The sequence below is a fragment of the Oncorhynchus tshawytscha genome, unplaced genomic scaffold (genome assembly GCF_018296145.1).
Source record: "Oncorhynchus tshawytscha isolate Ot180627B unplaced genomic scaffold, Otsh_v2.0 Un_contig_2333_pilon_pilon, whole genome shotgun sequence".
Lineage (NCBI taxonomy): Eukaryota > Metazoa > Chordata > Actinopteri > Salmoniformes > Salmonidae > Oncorhynchus > Oncorhynchus tshawytscha.
Window position 1 is genome coordinate 42501 of NW_024609427.1, and position 22313 is coordinate 64813.

The following is a 22313-nucleotide window of genomic DNA, read 5'->3' on the forward strand; positions in this document are numbered from 1 at the left end:
TAGAATAGAATACAACAGTTCTATTCTGTTGTATTCTATTCTATTCTGTTCTATTCTGTTGTATTCTATTCTATTCTGTTGTATTCTATTCAGTTGTATTCTATTCTGTTGTATTCTATTCTGTTGTATTCTATTCTGTTGTATTCTATTCTGTTGTATTCTATTCTGTTGTATTCTATTCTGTTGTATTCTATTCTATTCTGTTGTATTCTATTCTGTTGTATTCTATTCTGTTGTATTCTATTCTGTTGTATTCTATTCTGTTGTATTCTATTCTATTCTGTTGTATTCTATTCTGTTGTATTCTATTCTGTTGTATTCTATTCTGTTGTATTCTATTCTGTTGTATTCTATTCTGTTGTATTCTATTCTATTCTGTTGTATTCTATTCTGTTGTATTCTATTCTGTTGTATTCTATTCTGTTGTATTCTATTCTATTCTGTTGTATTCTATTCTGTTGTATTCTATTCTGTTGTATTCTATTCTGTTGTATTCTATTCTGTTGTATTCTATTCTGTTGTATTCTATTCTATTCTGTTGTATTCTATTCTGTTGTATTCTATTCTATTCTGTTGTATTCTATTCTGTTGTATTCTATTCTGTTGTATTCTATTCTGTTGTATTCTATTCTGTTGTATTCTATTCTGTTGTATTCTATTCTGTTGTATTCTATTCTGTTGTATTCTATTCTGTTGTATTCTATTCTGTTGTATTCTATTCTGTTGTATTCTATTCTATTCTGTTGTATTCTATTCTGTTGTATTCTATTCTGTTGTATTCTATTCTGTTGTATTCTATTCTGTTGTATTCTATTCTGTTGTATTCTATTCTGTTGTATTCTATTCTGTTGTATTCTATTCTGTTGTATTCTATTCTGTTGTATTCTATTCTATTCTGTTGTATTCTATTCTGTTGTATTCTATTCTGTTGTATTCTATTCTATTCTGTTGTATTCTATTCTGTTGTATTCTATTCTATTCTGTTGTATTCTATTCTGTTGTATTCTATTCTGTTGTATTCTATTCTGTTGTATTCTATTCTGTTGTATTCTATTCTGTTGTATTCTATTCTATTCTGTTGTATTCTATTCTGTTGTATTATATTCTGTTGTATTCTATTCTGTTGTATTCTATTCTGTTGTATTCTATTCTGTTGTATTCTATTCTGTTGTATTCTATTCTATTCTGTTGTATTCTATTCTGTTGTATTCTATTCTGTTGTATTCTATTCTGTTGTATTCTATTCTGTTGTATTCTATTCTGTTGTATTCTATTCTGTTGTATTCTATTCTATTCTGTTGTATTCTATTCTGTTGTATTCTATTCTGTTGTATTCTATTCTGTTGTATTCTATTCTATTCTGTTGTATTCTATTCTGTTGTATTCTATTCTGTTGTATTCTATTCTGTTGTATTCTATTCTGTTGTATTCTATTCTGTTGTATTCTATTCTGTTGTATTCTATTCTGTTGTATTCTATTCTGTTGTATTCTATTCTGTTGTATTCTATTCTATTCTGTTGTATTCTATTCTGTTGTATTCTATTCTGTTGTATTCTATTCTGTTGTATTCTATTCTATTCTGTTGTATTCTATTCTGTTGTATTCTATTCTGTTGTATTCTATTCTGTTGTATTCTATTCTGTTGTATTCTATTCTGTTGTATTCTATTCTGTTGTATTATATTCTGTTGTATTCTATTCTGTTGTATTCTATTCTGTTCTATTCTGTTGTATTCTATTCTATTCTGTTGTATTCTATTCTATTCTGTTGTATTCTATTATATTCTGTTCTATTCTGTTCTATTCTATTCTGTTGTATTCTATTCTGTTGTATTCTATTCTGTTGTATTCTATTCTGTTGTATTCTATTCTGTTCTGTTCTATTCTGTTGTATTCTATTCTGTTCTATTCTATTCTGTTGTATTCTATTCTGTTGTATTCTATTCTGTTGTATTCTATTCTGTTGTATTCTATTCTGTTGTATTCTATTCAGTTCCGTTCTATTTTCCCCATAAGATAGCAGATTTCATTTGAAATGCTGTGACTGCTCCTCTCCAATAATCAGCTGACATACAACAGCTCCCACTGGCTGGTTGAACCATCTGTCTGTCATAAATCCAAGTGTTGCATATGTATAGCTAAAGAGTCAATAAATAAAACAGCTGTTTAGAGCCATTTAGGAACTATACAGTCCAGTGATCCTAAGAGGACTATTTCCACTCCAGGGTTATTATCTCAGTGGTGCCCCCTGGGTCATCTGATCTGGGGCCGCTCTTTAAAGTCAATGGTCCTTAGATCATGTTCTCAGAGGACCACTATCGGGACTGTCTAGGAGTCTCTGTTCAGTCTCTTACTGAAGATAGCCTGCGCTACTGCTCTCTCTCCACTGGGGATACGTGATAAGAATTAAGACGTGCTCAAGTCATGGTCCGATCTGCAATTTTTCTACATTGTACACTAGATGTCACTCTTGTTCAATTATCTGTAGGGTCTCTATCTATTGAGAACCACTGTTGTCTTGTAGGGTCTCTATCTATTGTAGGGTCTCTATCTATTGTAGGGTCTCTATCTATTGTAGGGTCTCTATCTATTGTAGGGTCTCTATCTATTGGAGGGTCTCTATCTATTGTAGGGTCTCTATCTATTGAACCACTGTTGTCTTGTAGGGCCTCTATCTATTGGAGGGCCTCTATCTATTGAACCACTGTTGTCTTGTAGGGCCTCTATCTATTGGAGGGCCTCTATCTATTGAACCACTGTTGTCTTGTAGGGCCTCTATCTATTGGAGGGCCTCTATCTATTGAACCACTGTTGTCTTGGAGGGCCTCTATCTATTGGAGGACCTCTATCTATTGGAGGGCCTCTATCTATTGAACCACTGTTGTCTTGGAGGGCCTCTATCTATTGAGGGCCTCTATCTATTGGAGGGCCTCTATCTATTGGAGGGCCTCTATCTATTGGAGGGTCTCTATCTATTGTAGGGCCTCTATCTATTGTAGGGTCTCTATCTATTGGAGGGTCTCTATCTATTGTAGGGTCTCTATCTATTGTAGGGCCTCTATCTATTGTAGGGTCTCTATCTATTGGAGGGTCTCTATCTATTGTAGGGTCTCTATCATTGTATTGTAGGGCCTCTATCTATTGTAGGGTCTCTATCTATTGGAGGGTCTCTATCTATTGTAGGGCCTCTATCTATTGTAGGGCCTCTATCTATTGGAGGGCCTCTATCTATTGGAGGGTCTCTATCTATTGGAGGGTCTCTATCTATTGTAGGGCCTCTATCTATTGGAGGACCTCTATCTATTGGAGGGCCTCTATCTATTGGAGGGTCTCTATCTATTGAACCACTGTTGTCTTGGAGGGCCTCTATCTATTGGAGGGCCTCTATCTGTTGGAGGGCCTCTATCTATTGAACCACTGTTGTCTTGTAGGGTCTCTATCTATTGTAGGGTCTCTATCTATTGTAGGGTCTCTATCTATTGTAGGGTCTCTATCTATTGAAGACTTGGAGGGTCTCTATCTATTGAAGACTTGGAGGGTCTCTATCTATTGAAGACTTGGAGGGTCTCTATCTATTGAAGACTTGGAGGGTCTCTATCGATTGAAGACTTGTAGGGTCTCTATCTACTGAACCACTGTTGTCTTGTAGGGTCTCTATCTATTGAACCACTGTTGTCTTGTCGGGTCTCTATCTATTGTAGGGTCTCTATCTATTATAGGGTCTCTATCTATTATAGGGTCTCTATCTATTATAGGGTCTCTATCTATTGTAGGGTCTCTATCTATTATAGGGTCTCTATCTATTGTAGGGTCTCTATCTATTATAGGGTCTCTATCTATTATAGGGTCTCTATCTATTGGAGGGTCTCTATCTATTGGAACACTGAAGACTTGTAGGGTCTCTATCTATTGAGAACCACTGAATACTTGGAGGGCCTCTATCTATTGGAGGATCTCGATCACTTAGTTTATACAGGCAGCCCAATTCTGACCCTTTTCCCAATTATTGGCAAAAGATCTGATCTGATTGGTCAAAATAACAATTAGTGGGGAAATATGAGGTACAAATCTGTCGTTCTGCCCCTGAACAGGTAGTTAACCCACTGTTCCTAGGCCGTCATTGAAAATAAGAATTTGTTCATAACTGACTTGCCTAGTTAATTAAAGGTTAAAAAATAAAAAAATCCCCACTAGATGTCGGTCTCTCCCTGTCTTGACCAGCGGTGGAAAAATAACTCAATTGTCATAATTGAGTAAAAGTAAAGATACCTTCATAGAAAATGACTCACGTGAAAGTGAAAGTCACCCGGTGAAAAACTACTTGAGTAAAAGTCTAAAAGTAGTTGGTTTTAAATATACTTCAGTATCAAAAGTAAAAGTGTAAATCATTTCACCTTCTTTATATTAAGCCAACCAGACGGCAGCATTTTTTTTTTAATGATATCCAGGGACTCACTCCAACACGCATTTTAAAAAACGAAGCGTGTTGTTTAGTGAGTCTGTCAGATCAGAGGCGGCGGGGATGACTCTGGAGAAGTGCGTGAATTGGACAGTTGTCCTGTCCTGCTAAGCATTCAAAATGTAACGAGTACTTTTGGGTGTCAAGGAAAATGTACGGACTAAAAAGTACATTATTTTCTTTAGGAATATAGTGAAGTAAAAGTAAAAGTTTTAAACAATATATATAAAGTACAGATACCCCAAAACAACTACTTACAGTAAGTAGTACTTTAAAGTATTTTTACTTAATTACTTTACACCTCTGGTCGTGAGTGGTTTCATAGCTTTACTTCTACTAAAAGAGAAGTCTTCCATACTGACTGAGGGAAGTCACAAACTCTGTCTGTGAAGAGTTAACTTTTCAGCAGTATTCTGCTGCCTCCTCAGTCCGTCTCCTCCTCCTCCTCCTCCCACACAACTCCAGCCATATAAACAAAACCGTTACATTTGTACTGTTGTTATTTTTCCATTTCCTGGATTCTCCAAGTCCGTTGGAGTTCCACCCAGGCGCGCAGGGGGAGAGAGATGGCACACAGTGAGAACCAACAGTCGTCCTTTTCTGATATAATAGAATTAAACGTCGGAGGGCAAGTGTATGTAACTCGACATGCAACTTTAGTCTCCGTCCCAAACTCTCTCCTGTGGACTATGTTCGCACAGAAGAGCCCTACAGAACTACCGAAAGACAGCAAAGGACGCTACTTCTTTGACCGGGATGGATTTCTGTTCAGGTATATTCTGGATTATCTGCGGGAAAGGGACATCGTTCTACCGGACTTCTTTAAGGAGAGGGTCGGTTACAGAAGGAGGCAGAGTTCTTCCAGCTGCACGAGCTCGCACAGCGCCTCAGACCTGCAGTGAGTAAAGATAACTCTCTCGGGGACGAGCTGTGCGCCCATGGGGACCCGGAAGAGGCTTCTCTCGCCTGCGCTCTGGGTAGTAGCAGCATCACCACGACCGCGGTGAGCAGCCCGACTCCGAGCCTTCGCTCCCCGTTCCAGAAGCAGGGCTATATTACCATTGGTTACCGGGGCTCCTACACCATCGGGAGGGATATTCAAACGGACGCCAAGTTCAGGCGAGTGGCCAGAATAACGGTTTGCGGAAAGACGTCCCTGGCCAAAGAAGTTTTCGGTGATACTCTGAATGAGAGCAGAGACCCGGACAAACCACCTGAGAGGTACACCTCCCGGTACTATCTGAAGTATAACTTTCTCGAGCAGGCTTTCGACAGGCTCGCGGAGGTCGGGTTCCGCATGGTGGCTTGCAGCTCCACTGGCACGTGCGCGTACGCGAGCAGCGACCCGAACGAGGACAAAATCTGGACCAGCTACACCGAATACGTGTTCTCCCGGGACTGAACAACCCGTTACCGGGCCGCTAGGTAGCTTTACCGGGGACTGGGACGTGATGCTCACCTGTACGGTAGAGAGACTACCTGCAGAAATGTGAAAACTCCTCTATCTTCTCTATATGTCCCATCTGATTATGGGAAAGGTTAAAGGTTACTGAGGATTATTCTGTATGGACATATTGGTTGTTGTTTTGCCCAGGCCTATATAAGTCTAATGGAGGTATGTTTCATGTTGCAGACCAGTCTATATTATACAGTTATATGACTGTTGTGACAGAATGCTCTCAATGTGTTTATATTAACACACACACACACACACACACACACACACACACACACACACACACACACACACACACACACACACACACACACACACACACACACACACACACACACACACACACACACACACACACACACACACCACACAAACATTAACACACACACACACACACAGATTGGGGATCCTACTTAGGCAGCCCGTTTTCCCACCTTAAGTTGTGGGATCTTGTTTTTAGCCCTGCAGAACGTTACGTTTGGATTTGTGTTTCGTTGGAATTCAGTATTAAAAATCATGAACACTTTGCTGCTTGGTCTCATTCATCTAACGACGGACGTAACACATTTACTCACGTACACACACCGCAAAAAAACATTTATACACCACACAAACATTTACACACACCAGACACATGTTCCCAGAACAAGCACAATGCAAGGCGTGTGAGGGTGGATAGGCTGTTGAACCTAACTCCTTCCTGGCGTTGTCTTGGTTTGACAGGCTGTTGAACCTAACTCCCTCCTGGCGTTGTCTTGGTTTGACAGGCTGTTGAACCTAACTCCCTCCTGGCGTTGTCTTGGTTTGACAGGCTGTTGAACCTAACTCCCTCATGGTGTTGTCTTGGTTTGACAGGCTGTTGAACCTAACTCCTTCCTGGCGTTGTCTTGGTTTGACAGGCTGTTGAACCTAACTCCCTCCTGGTGTTGTCTTGGTTTGACAGGCTGTTGAACCTAACTCCCTCCTGGCTCTGAGCTTGGTTTGACAGGCTGTTGAACCTAACTCCCTCCTGGCGTTGTCTTGGTTTGACAGGCTGTTGAACCTAACTCCCTCCTGGTGTTGTCTTGGTTTGACAGGCTGTTGAACCTAACTCCCTCCTGGCGTTGTCTTGGTTTGACAGGCTGTTGAACCTAACTCCCTCCTGGCATTGTCTTGGTTTGACAGGCTGTTGAACCTAACTCCCTCCTGGCATTGTCTTGGTTTGACAGGCTGTTGAACCTAACTCCCTCCTGGCGTTGTCTTGGTTTGACAGGCTGTTGAACCTAACTCCCTCCTGGCGTTGTCTTGGTTTGACAGGCTGTGGAACCTAACTCCCTCCTGGCGTTGTCTTGGTTTGACAGGCTGTTGAACCTAACTCCCTCCTGGTGTTGTCTTGGTTTGACAGGCTGTTGAACCTAACTCCCTCCTGGTGTTGTCTTGGTTTGACAGGCTGTTGAACCTAACTCCCTCCTGGCGTTGTCTTGGTTTGACAGGCTGTTGAACCTAACTCCCTCCTGGTGTTGTCTTGGTTTGACAGGCTGTTGAACCTAACTCCCTCCTGGCGTTGTCTTGGTTTGACAGGCTGTTGAACCTAACTCCCTCCTGGCGTTGTCTTGGTTTGACAGGCTGTTGAACCTAACTCCCTCCTGGTGTTGTCTTGGTTTGACAGGCTGTTGAACCTAACTCCCTCCTGGTGTTGTCTTGGTTTGACAGGCTGTTGAACCTAACTCCCTCCTGGCGTTGTCTTGGTTTGACAGGTTGTTGAACCTAACTCCCTCCTGGTGTTGTCTTGGTTTGACAGGCTGTTGAACCTAACTCCCTCCTGGCGTTGTCTTGGTTTGACAGGCTGTTGAACCTAACTCCCTCCTGGCGTTGTCTTGGTTTGACAGGCTGTTGAACCTAACTCCCTCCTGGCGTTGTCTTGGTTTGACAGGCTGTTGAACCTAACTCCCTCCTGGCGTTGTCTTGGTTTGACAGGCTGTTGAACCTAACTCCCTCCTGGTGTTGTCTTGGTTTGACAGGCTGTTGAACCTAACTCCCTCCTGGTGTTGTCTTGGTTTGACAGGCTGTTGAACCTAACTCCCTCCTGGTGTTGTCTTGGTTTGACAGGCTGTTGAACCTAACTCCCTCCTGGTGTTGTCTTGGTTTGACAGGCCTATACTGGATAAGTTGCGTTATTATATAGCTGTATTTTCCATTTTAAAATAAATCATATCAAAGTAATATTTGTATTTATGTGTTCCTGAATGTGTTTGTATCATGTCTAGAACAGACCAAAACATCTGGGCTAAAGATTATAATGACATAATCATTGTAGGATTTGATGGAGCAGCCGAGAGATATTTTTCAGTAGGGGAAAAGGAGCCATATTCCCAACACACTGCTGTCACTATGAAGGTTATACATGGTTTCACACCCTGTTTATCTCTTGTGGACAGACAGGCCAAACTACAAGAGATTTAACTTCTGGGTAAACAGAGAATACACCCACATAAATGTTTATTTTATGTTGGTGTCAAGCATTGAAACAGGATGGAATCCACTCTGATAAGAAAGTGTTCTATGGAATCCATTCTGACAGGAAACTGTTCTAGAGAATCCATTCTGACAGGAAAGTGTTCTATAGAATCCATTCTGACAGGAAAGTGTTCTATAGAATCCATTCTGACAGGAAAGTGTTCTATAGAATCCACTCTGACATGAAAGTGTTCTAGAGAATCCATTCTGATAGGAAAGTGTTCTATAGAATCCATTCTGACAGGAAAGTGTTCTATAGAATCCATTCTGACAGGAAAGTGTTCTAGAGAATCCATTCTGACAGGAAAGTGTTCTAGAGAATCCATTCTGATAGGAAAGTGTTCTATAGAATCCATTCTGACAGGAAAGTGTTCTATAGAATCCATTCTGACAGGAAAGTGTTCTATAGAATCCATTCTGACAGGAAAGTGTTCTAGATAATCCATTCTGATAGGAAAGTGTTCTATAGAATCCATTCTGACAGGAAAGTGTTCTATAGAATCCACTCTGACATGAAAGTGTTCTATAGAATCCATTCTGACAGGAAAGTGTTCTATAGAATCCATTCTGACAGGAAAGTGTTCTATAGAATCCACTCTGACAGGAAAGTGTTCTATAGAATCCATTCTGACAGGAAAGTGTTCTATAGAATCTATTCTGACAGGAAAGTGTTCTATAGAATCCACTCTGACAGGAAATTGTTCTACACTTCCTCTCACAGAGCTCAACAGCAACAGTGTATGCAGTTAATGTCTGTATCTGATAAGGTTTCTGATATCTCTCACATGCACACACACACACACACACACACACACACACACATGCACACACACACACACACACACACACACACACACACACACACACACACACACACACACACACACACACACACACACACACACACACACACACACACACACACACACACACACACACACACACACACACACACACACACACACACACACACACACACACACACACACACACACACAGAGCAGATCATTTACTGTGTGGTCTGTGGAAGCAGATGTAGAGACACCACAGAAGGAACGAGGAAGAAGACTTTAACCCAGGTGATGAAAGACTCAATGCTTCTCTGTAGCTCTACATTTTATTTACATGTGGGTTGTGGCAATCCTGCAGATACAGGCTTCATTTATACATTTCCTCCCCCAGCCTTTCTCAATTTATATGTGTTCATACAAACACACACACATTTGTTTTTCTTTCCCTGTCTAGTCAGCTGATGTCCCCATCAACCATCTGTAGAGGAATCCATTTCCCTGTCTAGAGTCAGCTGATGCCCCCATAAACCATCTATAGAGGAATCCATTTCCCTGTCTAGTCAGCTGATGTCCCCATTAACCATCTGTACAGGAATCCATTTCCCTGTCTAGAGTCAGCTGATGTCCCCATCAACCATCTGTAGAGGAATCCATTTCCCTGTCGAGAGTCAGCTGATGTCCCCATCAACCATCTGTACAGGAATCCATTTCCCTGTCTAGCGTCAGCTGATGTCCCCATCAACCATCTGTACAGGAATCCATTTCCCTGTCTAGAGTCAGCTGATGTCCCCATTAACCATCTGTAGAGGAATCCATTTCCCTGTCTAGAGTCAGCTGATGTCCCCATTAACCATCTGTAGAGGAATCAATTTCCCTGTCTAGAGTCAGCTGATGTCCCCATTAACCATCTGTAGAGGAATCAATTTCCCTGTCTAGAGTCAGCTGATGTCCCCATTAACCATCTGTAGTGTAATCCATTTCCCTGTCTAGAGTCAGCTGATGTCCCCATTAACCATCTGTAGTGTAATCCATTTCCCTGTCTAGAGTCAGCTGATGTCCCCATTAACCATCTGTAGAGGAATCCATTTCCCTGTCTAGAGTCAGCTGATGTCCCCATTAACCATCTGTAGAGGAATCCATTTCCCTGTCTAGAGTCAGCTGATGCCCCCATAAACCATCTGTAGAGAAATCCATTTCCCTGTCTAGTCAGCTGATGTCCCCATTAACCATCTGTACAGGAATCCATTTCCCTGTCTAGAGTCAGCTGATGTCCCCATTAACCATCTGTAGAGGAATCCATTTCCCTGTCTAGAGTCAGCTGATGCCCCCATTAACCATCTGTAGAGGAATCCATTTCCCTGTCTAGAGTCAGCTGATGTCCCCATTAACCATCTGTAGAGGAATCCATTTCCCTGTCTAGAGTCAGCTGATGACCCCATTAACCATCTGTAGAGGAATCCATTTCCCTGTCTAGCGTCAGCTGATGCCCCCATTAACCATCTGTACAGGAATCCATTTCCCTGTCTAGAGTCAGCTGATGCCCCCATTAACCATCTGTAGAGGAATCCATTTCCCTGTCTAGTCAGCTGATGTCCCCATTAACCATCTGTAGTGTAATCCATTTCCCTGTCTAGAGTCAGCTGATGTCCCCATTAACCATCTGTAGAGGAATCCATTTCCCTGTCTAGAGTCAGCTGATGTCCCCATTAACCATCTGTACAGGAATCCATTTCCCTGTCGAGAGTCAGCTGATGTCCCCATCAACCATCTGTAGAGGAATCCATTTCCCTGTCTAGAGTCAGCTGATGTCCCCATTAACCATCTGTAGAGGAATCCATTTCCCTGTCTAGAGTCAGCTGATGTCCCCATTAACCATCTGTAGAGGAATCAATTTCCCTGTCTAGAGTCAGCTGATGTCCCCATTAACCATCTGTAGAGGAATCCATTTCCCTGTCTAGGGTCAGCTGATGTCCCCATTAACCATCTGTAGAGGAATCCATTTCCCTGTCTAGAGTCAGCTGATGTCCCCATTAACCATCTGTAGAGGAATCCATTTCCCTGTCTAGAGTCAGCTGATGTCCCCATTAACCATCTGTAGAGGAATCCATTTCCCTGTCTAGTCAGCTGATGCCCCCATCAACCATCTGTAGAGGAATCCATTTCCCTGTCTAGTCAGCTGATGTCCCCATTAACCATCTGTAGAGGAATCCATTTCCCTGTCTAGTCAGCTGATGTCCCCATTAACCATCTGTAGAGGAATCCATTTCCCTGTGTAGTCAGCTGATGTCCCCATTAACCATCTGTAGAGGAATCCATTTCCCTGTGTAGTCAGCTGATGCCCCCATTAACCATCTGTAGAGGAATCCATTTCCCTGTCTAGAGTCAGCTGATGCCCCCATTAACCATCTGTACAGGAATCCATTTCCCTGTCTAGTCAGCTGATGCCCCCATTAACCATCTGTAGAGGAATCCATTTCCCTGTCTAGTCAGCTGATGTCCCCATTAACCATCTGTAGAGGAATCCATTTCCCTGTCTAGTCAGCTGATGTCCCCATTAACCATCTGTAGAGGAATCCATTTCCCTGTCTAGTCAGCTGATGTCCCCATTAACCATCTGTAGAGGAATCCATTTCCCTGTCTAGAGTCAGCTGATGTCCCCATTAACCATCTGTAGAGGAATCCATTTCCCTGTCTAGTCAGCTGATGTCCCCATTAACCATCTGTAGAGGAATCCATTTCCCTGTCTAGAGTCAGCTGATGTCCCCATTAACCATCTGTAGAGGAATCCATTTCCCTGTCTAGTCAGCTGATGTCCCCATTAACCATCTGTAGAGGAATCCATTTCCCTGTCTAGTCAGCTGATGTCCCCAGAAGAATCCATTTCCCTGTCTAGTCAGCTGATGTCCCCATTAACCATCTGTAGAGGAATCCATTTCCCTGTCTAGTCAGCTGATGTCCCCATTAACCATCTGTAGAGGAATCCATTTCCCTGTCTAGAGTCAGCTGATGTCCCCAGAGGAATCCATTTCCCTGTCTAGTCAGCTGATGTCCCCATCAACCATCTGTAGAGGAATCCATTTCCCTGTCTAGAGTCAGCTGATGCCCCCATTAACCATCTGTAGAGGAATCCATTTCCCTGTCTAGTCAGCTGATGGAACAGGACACTGTTTTTCCTTCTTCGTCTTTGGTGTCTGGTGAACACAGGAAGAGCTGTTGTCAGCTTCTCTCCCTGTCCCAAATGGCTCCCTATTCCCTATATAGTGCACTACTGTAGACCAGGGCCCTATAGAACCCTATTCCCTATATAGTGCACTACTTTAGACCAGGGCCCTATAGAACCCTATTCCCTATGTAGTGCACTACTTTAGACCAGGGCCCTATAAAACCCTATTCCCTATATAGTGCACTACTTTAGACCAGGGCCCTATAGAACCCTTTTCCCTATATAGTGCACTACTGTAAACCAGGGCCCTATAGAACCCTATTCCCTATGTAGTGCACTACTTTAGACCAGGGCCCTATAGAACCCTATTCCCTATATAGTGCACTACTTTAGACCAGGGCCCTATAGAACCCTTTTCCCTATATAGTGCACTACTGTAGACCAGGACCCTATAGAACCCTATTCCCTATATAGTGCACTACTTTAGACCAGGACCCTATAGAACCCTATTCCCTATATAGTGCACTACTGTAGACCAGGGCCCTATAGAACCCTATTCCCTATATAGTGCACTACTGTAGACCAGGGCCCTATAGAACCCTTTTCCCTATATAGTGCACTACTTTAGACCAGGGCCCTATAGAACTCTATTCCCTATGTAGTGCACTACTTGACCAGGGCCCACAGGGTAGTGCACTATGTAGGGACGCAGACAAAGGGACAGGGTTAGAGCCGCTCTCTCTCTCCACAATAAACCACTCCATCTGTGTATGAAGTGGCCCCTGGTTAACATTAGTGCACTACACAGGGAATAGGGTGCCTCGCAGTCCAGCAGAACTCGTATTTCCTCTGGGTAATCTATATTCCCTTCTGTTCATGTAGCACAGTCCTCTGGGTAATCTATATTCCCTTCTGTTCATGTAGCACAGTCCTCTGGGTAATCTATATTCCTTCTGTTCATGTAGCACAGTCCTCTGGGTAATCTATATTCCCTTCTGTTCATGTTGCACAGTCCTCTGGGTAATCTATATTCCCTTCTACTCATGTAGCACAGTCCTCTGGGTAATCTATATTCCTTCTACTCATGTAGGACAGTCCTCTGGGTAATCTATATTCCCTTCTACTCATGTAGGACAGTCCTCTGGGTAATCTATATTCCTTCTACTCATGTAGGACAGTCCTCTGGGTAATCTATATTCCCTTCTACTCATGTAGGACAGTCCTCTGGGTAATCTATATTCCCTTCTACTCATGTAGGACAGTCCTCTGGGTAATCTATATTCCTTCTACTCATGTAGGACAGTCCTCTGGGTAATCTATATTCCCTTCTACTCATGTAGGACAGTCCTCTGGGTAATCTATATTCCCTTCTACTCATGTAGGACAGTCCTCTGGGTAATCTATATTCCCTTCTACTCATGTAGGACAGTCCTCTGGGTAATCTATATTCCCTTCTACTCATGTAGGACAGTCCTCTGGGTAATCTATATTCCCTTCTACTCATGTAGTACAGTCCTCTGGGTAATCTATATTCCCTTCTACTCATGTAGGACAGTCCTCTGGGTAATCTATATTCCCTTCTACTCATGTAGGACAGTCCTCTGGGTAATCTATATTCCTTCTACTCATGTAGGACAGTCCTCTGGGTAATCTATATTCCCTTCTACTCATGTAGTACAGTCCTCTGGGTAATCTATATTCCCTTCTACTCATGTAGTACAGTCCTCTGGGTAATCTATATTCCCTTCTACTCATGTAGGACAGTCCTCTGGGTAATCTATATTCCCTTCTACTCATGTAGTACAGTCCTCTGGGTAATCTATATTCCCTTCTACTCATGTAGTACAGTCCTCTGGGTAATCTATATTCCTTCTACTCATGTAGTACAGTCCTCTGGGTAATCTATATTCCCTTCTACTCATGTAGTACAGTCCTCTGGGTAATCTATATTCCTTCTACTCATGTTGTTCAGAGCTGATAGACTATCTGACTGAGGAGAGGAGTAACAGTCCTCTGGGTAATCTATATTCCCTTCTACTCATGTAGGACAGTCCTCTGGGTAATCTATATTCCTTCTACTCATGTAGGACAGTCCTCTGGGTAATCTATATTCCTTCTACTCATGTAGGACAGTCCTCTGGGTAATCTATATTCCTTCTACTCATGTAGTACAGTCCTCTGGGTAATCTATATTCCTTCTACTCATGTAGGACAGTCCTCTGGGTAATCTATATTCCCTTCTACTCATGTAGGACAGTCCTCTGGGTAATCTATATTCCCTTCTACTCATGTAGGACAGTCCTCTGGGTAATCTATATTCCCTTCTACTCATGTAGGACAGTCCTCTGGGTAATCTATATTCCCTTCTACTCATGTAGGACAGTCCTCTGGGTAATCTATATTCCCTTCTACTCATGTAGTACAGTCCTCTGGGTAATCTATATTCCTTCTACTCATGTAGGACAGTCCTCTGGGTAATCTATATTCCCTTCTACCCATGTAGGACAGTCCTCTGGGTAATCTATATTCCCTTCCGTTCATGTAGGAATAAGCAGAGGATGTTGCTCAACATAGACAGTCAGTGAGAGAAGTCTTGTATCAGTGCTGGAGAGAGTTTCACACAATACATATAGGGAATTTTTTTTTCAGGAATTCTACATCTCTTAAATAGAAACATCCTCAGGGACGTTGTGATTTACAAGGAATTTTCCGACAGTACATGGAAATGATGCATGGAAATGTCATTGGGGGAAATCCTGAGAACGAGGAATCCTCCTACATGGAAATGTCCTTGAGACCAGACATTTTCAACCTCTCCCTGACCCAGTCTGTAATACCAACATGTTTCAAGCAGACCACCATAGTCCCTGTGCCCAAGAACACCAAGGTAACCTGTCTAAATTACTCTCGCCCTGTAACACTCAAATCTGTAGCCATGATTATAGCCAAGCTATCATTGACTAGGTACTGGTACCCCATGTATATAAATAACCAAGCTATCATTGACTAGGTACTGGTACCCCATGTATATAAATAACCAAGCTATCATTGACTAGGTACTGGTACCTCATGTATATAGCCAAGCTATCATTAACTAGGTACTGGTACCCCATGTATATAGCCAAGCTATCATTGACTAGGTACTGGTACCCCCAGCCAAGCTATCATTGACTAGGTACTGGTACCCCCAGCCAAGCTATCATTGACTAGGTACTGGTACCCATGTATATAGCCAAGCTATCATTGACTAGGTACTGGTACCCCATGTATAGAGCCAAGCTATCATTGACTAGGTACTGGTACCCCATGTATATAAATAACCAAGCTATCATTGACTAGGTACTGGTACCCCTAGCCAAGCTATCATTGACTAGGTACTGGTACCCCATGTATATAAATAACCAAGCTATCATTGACTAGGTACTGGTACCCCATGTATAGAGCCAAGCTATCATTGACTAGGTACTGGTACCTCATGTATATAGCCAAGCTATCATTGACTAGGTACTGGTACCTCATGTATATAGCCAAGCTATCATTAACTAGGTACTGGTACCCCATGTATATAAATAACCAAGCTATCATTGACTAGGTACTGGTACCCCATGTATATAGCCAAGCTATCATTGACTAGGTACTGGTACCTCATGTATATAGCCAAGCTATCATTGACTAGGTACTGGTACCCCCAGCCAAGCTATCATTGACTAGGTACTGGTACCCCATGTATATAAATAACCAAGCTATCATTGACTAGGTACTGGTACCCCATGTATATAAATAACCAAGCTATCATTGACTAGGTACTGGTACCCCCAGCCAAGCTATCATTGCTCATTGTGGATTTATTCCTTGGTGTTATTTTTTACTTTACATTTTGTTTATCATCATTGTAAAGTTTTCCTTTTTTAAGGAGAAAAGGATGTTTTTTTCCCCATTGTGGTTTTGAGTATCTTTCAACTCACCATTCGTCCAGGGAACTCCAAACCGTGTTATTTTCCCATCATGGAAAACAGAAGAATGAGACGTGAACTTTTAGTTTAACTTTAACGCTCTTGAAGCTGCCATTAGTCACAGATGAAATGTTCCCAGAGATGGAAAAACAAGAGACCATATGTGGAAGTCTTAGAGGTGCTGAGCTGGGATCAGGTCCTCCCTGGCCATGTCCATCTGATGCAGTATGATCTAAAGGGCAGAACTGATCCTAGATCAGCAGTCCAACAAGACAAGGATGATTAAAGGCCCAGATGGTTTAACAACCCTTAGCCAGCCACAACCACTCCACATTCCTCCTCTGCCTGGTATCACAGTAAACACTGAGACTGTTAAAACACACACACACACACAGAGAGACACACACACACACACACACACACACACACACACACACACACACACACACACACACACACACACACACACACACACACACACACACACACACACAGAGAGACACACACACACACACACACACAGAGAGACACACACACAGAGAGACACACACACACACACACACAGACACACACACACACACACACACACACACAGAGACACACACACACACACACACACACAAACACACACACACACACACAGAGACACACACACACACACACAAACACCACACACACACACACACACACCCCCACACCCACACACACACACACACACACACACACACACACACACACACACACACACACACACACACACACACACACACACAGCGGGGTTATAGACAACCACTTCATGTGAAAAGACAACGTTGGGTACACATACACACAGTAGCACACAGTCTGGAGACAGGAACAGGGACATACTCTTACATCAGTGGGCATCACTCAGAGTAAAATTACACATTGTGGCTTTAAGTCCATGGTGAACCCACATTGGCTTGTGGTGGGTATCAACCTAGACATCTATTTGGTAGTCTTTGGCACTGGTTAATATCCCTGTAAACAAGCAGAATATAAATGAATGGGCAGAAGTCCTGACCAGTCTAGAAGGTGAAGCTGAGATGTCTGGGATGGAACGGCCACTGTTCAGTCAGACCAGAGAGTCTAGAGGGGGAAGCTGAGGCCTGAGGTTGAGGTTAGTGAGACCAGTCTAGAAGTGGAAGCTGAAGCCTGAGGTTGAGGTTAGCATCTCTACTCTACAGCAGCATCTCTACTCTACAGCAGCATCTCTACTCTATAACAGCATCTCTACTCTACAGCAGCATCTCTACTCTACAGCAGCATCTCTACTCTACAGCAGCATCTCTACTCTACAACAGCATCTCTACTCTACAACAGCATCTCTACTCTACAGCAGCATCTCTACTCTACAGCAGCATCTCTACTCTACAGCAGCATCTCTACTCTACAACAGCATCTCTACTCTACAACAGCATCTCTACTCTAAAACAGCATCTCAACTCTACAGCAGCATCTCTACTCTAAAACAGCATCTCTACTCTACAGCAGCATCTCTACTCTACACCTCTATCTCTACTCTACAACATCATCTCTACTCTACAGCAGCATCTCTACTCTACAACAGCATCTCTACTCTACAGCAGCATCTCTACTCTACAACAGCATCTCTACTCTACAGCAGCATCTCTACTCTACAACAGCATCTCTACTCTACAACAGCATCTCTATTCTACAACAGCATCTCTACTCTACAGCAGCATCTCTACTCTACAGCAGCATCTCTACTCTACAACAGCATCTCTACTCTACAACAGCATCTCTATTCTAGAACAGCATCTCTACTCTACAACAGCATCTCTAAAGCAGCATATCTACTCTACAACAGCATCTCTACTCTACAACAGCATCTCTACTCTACAACAGCATCTCTACTCTACAACAGCATCTCTACAGCAGCATCTCTACTCTACAACAGCATCTCTACAGCAGCATCTCTAAAGCAGCATCTCTACTCTACAACAGCATCTCTACTCTACAACAGCATCTCTACTCTACAACAGCATCTCTACAGCAGCATCTCTACAGCAGCATCTCTACTCTACAACAGCATCTCTACAGCAGCATCTCTACAACAGCATCTCTACTCTACAACAGCATCTCTACACTACAACATCATCTCTACTCCCTATTCTACAACTGGCCAGGCCTTAGTTCTGCACTTCAGTAGCGTAAGTCAAAGCTTGGACGAACTCAGTCCCACATTAGTTCAAGGTCATTTCATTGCTGCGTGTCCTAATAAAACCAGCCCTGCCTTCATCCTACGGTTGGACATGGAGATGACAAGTTACTAGGTAGGTAAACAATGAGCTTGTTTGCTGAATCATCCCAGCATGAACCCCTCTGTGTATCCTGAGGGAAATGGAACCCTACTCAAAATCAAATCAAATTTTATTTGTCACATACACATGGTTAGCAGATGTTAATGCGAGTGTAGCGAAATGCTTGTGCTTCTAGTTCCGACAATGCAGTAATAACGAACAAGTAATCTAACTAACAATTCCAAAACTACTGTCTTATACACAGTGTAAGGGGATAAAGAATATGTACATAAAGATATATGAATGAGTGATGGTACAGAGCGGCATAGGCAAGATACAGTAGATGGTATCGAGTACAGTATATACATATGAGATGAGTATGTAAACCAAGTGGCATAGTTAAAGTGGCTAGTGATACATGTATTACATAAGGATGCAGTAGATGATATAGAGTACAGTATATACGTATACATATGAGATGAATAATGTAGGGTAAGTAACATTATATTAGGTAGCATTGTTTAAAGTGGCTAGTGATATATTTTACATAATTTCCCATCAATTCCCATTATTAAGGTGGCTGGAGTTGAGTCAGTGTGTTGGCAGTAGCCACTCAATGTTATTGGTGGCTGTTGAACAGTCTGATGGCCTTGAGATAGGAGCTGTTTTTCAGTCTCTCGATCCCAGCTTTGATGCACCTGTACTGACCTCGCCTTCTGGATGATAGCGGGGTGAACAGGCAGTGGTTCGGGTGGTTGTTGTCCTTGATGATCTTTATGGCCTTCCTGTAACATCGGGTGGTGTAGGTGTCCTGGAGGGCAGGTAGTTTGCCCCCGGTGATGCGTTGTGCAGACCTCACTACCCTCTGGAGAGCCTTACGGTTGTGGGCGGAGCAGTTGCCGTACCAGGCGGTGATACAGCCCGCCAGGATGCTCTCGATTGTGCATCTGTAGAAGTTTGTGAGTGCTTTTGGTGACAAGCCGAATTTCTTCAGCCTCCTGAGGTTGAAGAGGCGCTGCTGCGCCTTCCTCACGATGCTGTCTGTGTGAGTGGACCAATTCAGTTTGTCTGTGATGTGTATGCTGAGGAACTTAAAACTTGCTACCCTCTCCACTACTGTTCCATCGATGTGGATAGGGGGTGTTCCCTCTGCTGTTTCCTGAAGTCCACAATCATCTCCTTAGTTTTGTTGACGTTGAGTGTGAGGTTATTGTCCTGACACCACACTCCGAGGGCCCTCATCTCCTCCCTGTAGGTCTTCTCGTCGTTGTTGGTAATCAAGCCTACCACTGTTGTGTCGTCCGCAAACTTGATGATTGAGTTGAGGCGTGCATGGCCACGCAGTGGGTGAACAGGGAGTACAGGAGAGGGCTCAGAACGCACCCTTGTGGGGCCCCAGTGTTGAGGATCAGCGGGGGTGGAGATGTTGTTGCCTACCCTCACCACCTGGGGCGGCCCGTCAGGAAGTCCAGTACCCAGTTGCACAGGGCGGGGTCGAGACCCAGGGTCTCGAGCTTGATGACGAGCTTGGAGGGTACTATGGTGTTGAATGCCGAGCTGTAGTCGATGAACAGCATTCTCACATAGGTGTTCCTCTTGTCCAGATGGGTTAGGGCAGTGTGCAGTGTGGTTGAGATTGCATTGTCTGTGGACCTATTTGGGCGGTAAGCAAATTGGAGTGGGTCTAGGGTGTCAAGTAGGGTGGAGGTGATATGGTCCTTGAAAGCACTTCATGATGACGGAAGTGAGTGCTACGGGGCGGGGCGGTAGTCTTTTAGCTCAGTTACCTTAGCTTTCTTGGGAACAGGAATAATAGTGGCCCTCTTGAAGCATGTGGGAACAGCAGACTGGGATAGGGATTGATTGAATATGTCCGTAAACACACCAGCCAGCTGTTCTGCGCATGCTCTGAGGGCGCGGCTGGGGATGCCGTCTGGGCCTGCAGCCTTGCGAGGGTTAACACGTTTAAATGTCTTACTCACCTCGGCTGCAGTGAAGGAGAGACCGCATGTTTCCGTTGCAGGCCGTGTCAGTGGCACTGTATTGTCCTCAAAGCGGGCAAAAAGTTATTTAGTCTGCCTGGGAGCAAGACATCCTGGTCCGTGACTGGGCTGGGTTTCTTCCTGTAGTCCGTGATTGACTGTAGACCCTGCCACATGCCTCTTGTGTCTGAGCCGTTGAATTGAGATTCTACTTTGTCTCTGTACTGGCGCTTAGCTTGTTTGATAGCCTTGCGGAGGGAATAGCTGCACTGTTTGTATTCAGTCATGTTACCAGACACCTTGCCCTGATTAAAAGCAGTGGTTCGTGCCTTCAGTTTCACACGAATGCTGCCATCAATCCACGGTTTCTGGTTTGGGAATGTTTTAATCGTTGCTATGGGAACGACATCTTCAACGCACGTTCTAATGAACTCGCACACCGAATCAGCGTATTCGTCAATGTTGTTGTCTGACGCAATACGAAACATCTCCCAGTCCACGTGATGGAAGCAGTCTTGGAGTGTGGAGTCAGCTTGGTCGGACCAGCGTTGGACAGACCTCAGCGTGGGAGCTTCTTGTTTTAGTTTCTGTCTGTAGGCAGGGATCAACAAAATGGAGTTGTGGTCAGCTTTTCCGAAAGGGGGCGGGGCAGGGCCTTATATGCGTCGCGGAAGTTAGAATAACAATGATCCAGGGTCTTTCCACCCCTGGTTGTGCAATCGATATGCTGATAAAATTTAGGGAGTCTTGTTTTCAGATTAGCCTTGTTAAAATCCCCAGCTACAATGAATGCAGCCTCAGGATAAATGGATTCCAGTTTGCAAAGAGTTAAATAAAGTTAGTTCAGAGCCATCGATGTGTCTGCTTGGGGGGATATATATGGCTGTGATTATAATCGAAGAGAATTCTCTTGGTAGATAATGCGGTCTACATTTGATTGTGAGGAATTCTAAATCAGGTGAACAGAAGGATTTGAGTTCCTGTATGTTGTTTTGATCACACCATGTCACGTTAGCCATAAGGCATACGCCCCCGCCCCTCTTCTTACCAGAAAGATGTTTGTTTCTGTCGGCGCGATGCGTGGAGAAACCAGTTGGCTGCACCGACTCCGATAGCGTCTCTCCAGTGAGCCATGTTTCCGTGAAGCAAAGAACGTTACAGTCTCTGATGTCCCTCTGGAATGCTACCCTTGCTCGGATTTCATCAACCTTGTTGTCAAGAGACTGGACATTGGCGAGAAGTACACTGGGGAGTGGTGCACGATGTGCCCGTCTCCGGAGTCTGACCAGAAGACCGCTCCGTTTCCCTCTTTTACGAAGTTGTTTTTTTGGGTCGCCGGCTGGGATCCATTCCGTTGTCCTGGGTGAAAGGCAGAACACAGGATCCGCTTCGCGAAAGTCATATTCTTGGTCGTACTGATGGTGAGTTGACGCTGATCTTATATTCAGTAGTTCTTCTCGACTGTATGTAATGAAACCTAAGATGACCTGGGGTACTAATGTAAGAAATAACACGTAAAAAAACAAAAAACTGCATAGTTTCCTAGGAACGCGAAGCGAGGCGGCCATCTCTGTCGGCGCCGGGGGTAAATGGGAGCAAGACATCCTCGTTATGAACCCTGTCAACCCCTCTGTGAACCCCTCTGTGAACCCCTCTGTGGACCCCTCTGTGAACCCCTCTGTGAACCCCTCTGTGAACCCCTCTGTGAACCCCTCTGTGAACCCCTCTGTG

At 43.6% G+C, this 22313-nt stretch overlaps 1 pseudogene; it reads left to right on the forward strand.

Annotated features, from left to right (window-relative positions):
* Positions 1-4905: 4905 nt before the first annotated feature.
* Positions 4906-6441, forward strand: LOC121844770 (annotated as a pseudogene).
* The last annotated feature ends 15872 nt before the right edge of the window (positions 6442-22313 follow it).